Genomic DNA, 5,817 nt, shown 5'->3' with positions numbered 1-5,817 from the left:
CAGCAATGAAAAGTCGTATAGAATGTATAGTGTAAGCCTTACTCTTTTCAGGTAGTCTGTTTTATGACAGCCGGCATAATTTAATTTTATAAGCTAAGCCTACTGTTTGCTTTTCTTCACGCAACATTCTAATTCTGCATACATTTCTTTTGTGTGTGAGGTTAAATATATGATGTATTAGTAGATGTATAGTTAATGATCTATAAATAAACAGCCCTATAATGCTATATTAAATGTTAACCCAAACTTACCAAAAAATGTCAAGTCTACGCATAATTTATTAGGGTAATGTATATACCGGTGCTTCCAACAGACAATAGATGCGTATATCAATAAAAAAAAATTGTGGTTTTGTGCACCTTCACGTGAGGGAAGAGTGACCTGCGCGGTGAAACTGAAAGCGGCGGACAAACAAGCAAGCAAACGGAGATATTTTGACTTTTATATAAAGACATATCTGTTCTTCTAGATTCTCTTTTTGAATATACTTTTAACTAAGTTTATATATTTATACATATTTCTGTTTCAGTTTTCTTTTTGGACAGTTCGTATTGGCTAGTATCTCGCTCAGTTATTAAAAGTCAGTATGGCGCTCGCTCAGGTTGTTTGGTATCTGGAGAGATAACAGTAACCATAGGACTTTATCACGTGACTATCAGCTTGAAAGGTGAGCAAGAAACTAAATAATAATTTTATTTATGTTTTTCCGAAGTGATTGCTTTCGTATAGTGGAATGTATTGTTGTCTAAATGTATAGATTGCTGGATGTGTTCAGTACTGACCCTTTTTTTGGGGGGGGGGGGATATCGATTAAAGAGATCAGGAAGTAATTTTCTACTGTGTTCATCTGTTTTAAAATAAAGTAATACATGGTGATGAAGTAAACGTATGTCTTTTTTAACACCGTATCTATGCAAGTCGGATGTTTTGTTTAGTGGATCCTCAAGAAGCAACGTTTGTTGGTATATTTTAGATAGAAGTGTGACCGTATCTTTCTTATGGGCTTCAAATCAGAGTTTATATTGTCTTTCTTTTAATCCTCTGGCGTTCATTAAACATATAATTATAGGGCTGATAAGGAAATTAAAAGCAAAACACACACACATCAAACAAGTTTTTGTTTGGGGATGAAAGAAGTCATTCGTCTCGTATAACATTTTCTTTTTTTTTACTAAACGTAAATATCCTCAGAAGAGAACTATCTACCTTAAATATAAAATGTATTTATTTATTATAAATTTATTTACAAATGTACTGTTAAATGAGATAGAATTGGAGGGGGTGGGGGATATCGGTTAGCAGTTTGTACTGGTTCACTGCAGGAACTTTACCACAATACAGTGTCTCCTTGTAATTATTGGACCACTCATTGTTTCAAAGAATTCCTGGGGCTATTTGTACAGTTCTACCAAAGGGACAACTTTTCTTCGGTGGAGTGTGATACGACCTGGCTTTAGTTGGATTTCTTATTAATACGGTAAATTAGCCTAAAGCTACAGAAATGAACAAATCGTAGTGTAGGACAAAATTTCCAGGTGCAATCATATTTTTCAGGTAGTGATAACATTTATTATAGACAGACAATGTGTATATAGTTTTATAAAGTTCTGTTTCTTTTTCTTCCGTTAGGTAGCGTTTCCGGAAACGGAACGGACGTAGTCAACGTTCTCCACACGTTCAACTGGGAAGATGGTAAGACACGAATGTGTATTTCACATCGTAATATGATAATGCCGCTGACTTGTATTCCTCTAGACACAATATGACGTAAACTGAGGGTTTGGTTTTCTAACTAGAAACATTCATTTTAACAATTTTATTGAAACTACTGATCAGGGGGTGGTGAATAGGCTCCCATTCTTAGATAAGTAAGTAGAAAAAATCAAGGAGTAACAAAGGAGAACAAAAAAAAAAAGATATGTTACCAACCCGCCCTCCTCTTACTAAAGCATATTTTTTGAAATAAACTAGTTCGTATGCTTTCAAAACGTTTTCTGAGAAAGCGTGCCTATATAAAATCCTGGATCAACCACAGCTCGTGCACGATTTATATTAAGTTCATTCAACAGCCTTATTAGACTGTACGTTTTTTGTAACTTGCAGGTAATTAAAATTAGTAAGCGTCCTAAACACAATGATGGCTGAGCTGTGACGTGGTGAAAAGACATAGTGAATTTATTGATAAATATCAACAACTTCATGTAGTTCACAACGAAGCAGTTGTTGTTCATGTAATTTGATGGTGTAAATAGTGTCTCTACCACTGCTGTGTCTGTTGTATGCTACACAATCTGGGATTGGGCGACAGGTCTCGTCGGCACTGGATATACCAGATAGTGTGGTCTATCTTGCTTGCATTCGTTAATTTTTATAATTACATCAGTTATATACTGTGATTTAGGTTTAGACCTGTTTACGTTAATGTGTAATAGTACAGTTATGAAAGAGCTTCTTTTTTTAGAATAAAGAATATACTTAATGGTTGGTAAACAAAATGTCATATATAAGTTAAAATAAAATTAAGTTTAACAAACGAGGCGAGTTAAACACGTGAGAGTATAATGACAGAAGGCTTAACCAAAGTTAATACAGGCATTTGGTAAACCTATACCATCAAATACACTATTTAATAATAATAACCAGGTACGTAAGAATGATTACCAGTCATGATATCCACGTTCTGCCACCTACAAGTTATCAAACCGTGTTTTGGATATAGTTAAATATTGGTGCCAGTATCGAGAAAAGAAAGCTTGAAGAACTTCAAAAAAAGTTTCCAGAAATGTCTGCTGAAGGTAAGGGGAAATCGGAAGAATATAACCGACAACTTGTCAAAAAAGCTGACGAATGTGATGAAGAGAGAAATACAAAAAAAAAGGTCGAATAAACCGAACGTAGTCTTAAAAGTGTTAAAGAAGTAAGACCATAAACTTAAATAAAACCATAGTTTAGAGTGGTATAAAGAGTTCAGTAAAAGGCCTCATTTTGCTTATCTGGCTTCTAACTAACTGCAAACTCCAGTATTGTCGAAACACGCATACCCACAAATACTGTTTTTGGAATCGGAAATGAAGAACACTGGCAAACGGAATAACCGAGATGCGGGAACAGATAGTGAGTTTGGCCCTCAAACCACACATACGTCTCTCAGTCGTTGCCTGAGAATATTTGCCCAGAGCTGCGACAGTCACTACAGCTGCGTTACTTGGAGTAACAAGTTTCACATGAACTGTATTTCTTTCACATACTCCAGCAGTTTGCCCTGGATATGGGGTGCCACAGAAATATTACTGACAACAGAGCCGATGATCACAATCCTAAGAAAAAGGAAAGTTAATGACGTCATTGAAAATATATTTCATACGACATTGAGTGTAGTTTACAGATGTAAATGAAGAATGTGTTAAGTTTCTCGAAGAAATATTCCTCAGATAACTTTAATAATATTCAAAGTTTGTTTTAGCTGTAGTATGAGAAACTGGAAGAAATAACTACCTCTAAGACACTTCTCATATAACAGTTCAGTCAGGAAGTAATAACACTATACATCTAACAGACTTCTCATATAACAGTTCAATCAGGAAGTAATAACACTAAACATCTAACATACGTCTCACATAACAGTTCAATCAGGAAGTAATAACACTAAACATCTAACAGACTTCTCATATAAAAGTTCAATCAGGAAGTAATAACACTAAACATCTAACAGACTTCTCAGTAATAACACTATACATCTAACAGACTTCTCATATAACAGTTCAATCAGAAAGTAATAACACTAACATCTAACAGACTTCTCATATAACAGTTCAATCAGGAAGTAATAACACTAACATCTAACAGACTTCTCATATAACAGTTCATTCAGGAAGTAATAACACTAACATCTAACAGACTTCTCATATAACAGTTTAATCAGGAAGCAATAACACTAACATCTAACAGACTTCTCATATAACAGTTCAATCAGAAAGTAATAACACTAACATCTAACAGACTTCTCATATAACAGTTCAATCAGGAAGTAATAACACTAACATCTAACAGACTTCTCATATAACAGTTCAGTCAGGAAGTAATAACACTATACATTTAACAGACTTTTCATATAACAGTTCATTCAGGAAGTAATAACACTATAAATTCTAGTTCACTGTATATTATAAATTCATTAATTATAGGATAAGCAGTAAGTTCATTTTACGTTAGGTAAACATAAGTTTCAGTATTATCTTTAGAGGTTCAGAATGAACTTAAATGTTTTATTTAAGGAAGTAGTAAAGATATTTTCAGTCAAATCGACACGTGGGTTTAACAGCTAGGGGACAGGTGAGAAATCCCTGGTATAGCAATTCTTAATTTTCAACTTAGTAGAAGAAAGTCAGCCGTTAAGCAGCACCTGTAAGATGTACTCGCACATACACCTGAAGTGTGTTTTTAAACCAAATTACCGCTTTAGTTTTTTCTGAAATTCAAGTTTTATTTCTTATTTATAATCGTTATTTATTGATTACAAATTTACTTATCCCTCTATTGGTTCTACTGAAAGAAAATTACTAACGTGTTTGAAAGAACATGCTAACCTATGGTTACCAGTTAACTCTTGTACGTGCCCTAGGTGACGTTCTCGTCCATTCTAACTTGTTTAAGATCCTGGCCAAGACCAGTGATGAAAGGCCTCCAAAGGAAATACAGTTTACTCATTTATAAGCTGAGGCCCGAAATTAATGTTCTTAGTTCTGTAAGTACTTCATAAGAGCTTTGTTCAAAATTAAATCAAATAAAGGAATTGACAGCGATTCATGATGCACACCCGGATAAAAGTATAGGGCAAACCTTGAACCTTACTTTCCGCAGCCCGCCACGGTAATTACGTACAAGGGACACAGCATGGAACATTAACCTCTGCACAAAGTATTGGTATGATGAACTTCATATGTCTTAGCAAACCAAAGAGGCGGAATGGTAATTTTCATTTTGTGTGAAATTTTTCAGAACTTGTAATGCATACTGTAGGGATAGAAAAAAAAACAACAAAAAAAACCATCTTTCTCTACAGATATTGATGAAAAAAATATTTCAGCTAACGTTTCACCTTTGCGGCTTCATTAGGACTAATAGTACAGAACTGGTCAAGGACGATTATTTAAACTACTGCTGTTTTCTGATAGAATGGTAGAGTAGTCCAGTTGTGTAGTGTTGAACCAGATGGTCTAGCATGTTTACTAGAGAGGAAGGTGGTAGATGTAGTTCTGTTACTCATGATGGCTTCGAAATTAACATATTTATTGTTGGTACTTCGTGTTGTATCTACAAACTGTGTACTTCGTGTTTTAGCTATAATCTGTGTACTTCGTGTTTTAGCTATAATCTGTGTATTTCGTGTTGTAGCTACAAACTGTGTACTTCGTGTTGTAGCTACAAACTGTGTAATTCGTGTTGTAGCTACAAACTGTGTACTTCGTGTTGTAGCTACAAACTGTGTACTTCATGTTGTAGCTACAAACTGTGTACTCCGTGTTGTATCTACAAACTGTGTACTTAGTGTTTTAGCTATAATCTGTGTACTTTGTGTTGTAGCTACAAACTGCGTACTTCGTGTTGTAGCTACAAACTGTGTACTTCGTGTTGTAGCTACAAACTGTGTACTTCGTGTTGTATCTACAAACTGTGTACTTAGTGTTTTAGCTATAATCTGTGTACTTTGTGTTGTAGCTACAAACTGCGTACTTTGTGTTGTAGCTACAAACTGTGTACTTCGTGTTGTAGCTACAAACTGTGTACTTCGTGTTGTAGCTACAAACTGTGTACTTC

The 5,817-nt window shown here is 34.7% G+C and overlaps 1 protein-coding gene across 1 annotated transcript in view; it reads left to right on the top strand.

Annotated features, from left to right (window-relative positions):
• Window positions 1-505: 505 nt before the first annotated feature.
• LOC111089043 overlaps window positions 506-5,817 on the top strand; it is a 28,494-nt gene continuing 23,182 nt past the window's right edge. The window contains exons 1-2 of the mRNA XM_022400711.1: window positions 506-667; window positions 1,630-1,692. The gene's annotated coding sequence lies outside the window, so the exon portion shown is untranslated. The remainder of the gene's footprint in view (window positions 668-1,629; window positions 1,693-5,817) is intronic.

This window comes from Limulus polyphemus, unplaced genomic scaffold, assembly GCF_000517525.1.
Source record: "Limulus polyphemus unplaced genomic scaffold, Limulus_polyphemus-2.1.2 Scaffold5089, whole genome shotgun sequence".
Lineage (NCBI taxonomy): Eukaryota > Metazoa > Arthropoda > Merostomata > Xiphosura > Limulidae > Limulus > Limulus polyphemus.
The sequence above is the reverse complement of the archived record's forward strand: the minus strand, read 5'-3'. Positions and strand labels throughout refer to the sequence as shown.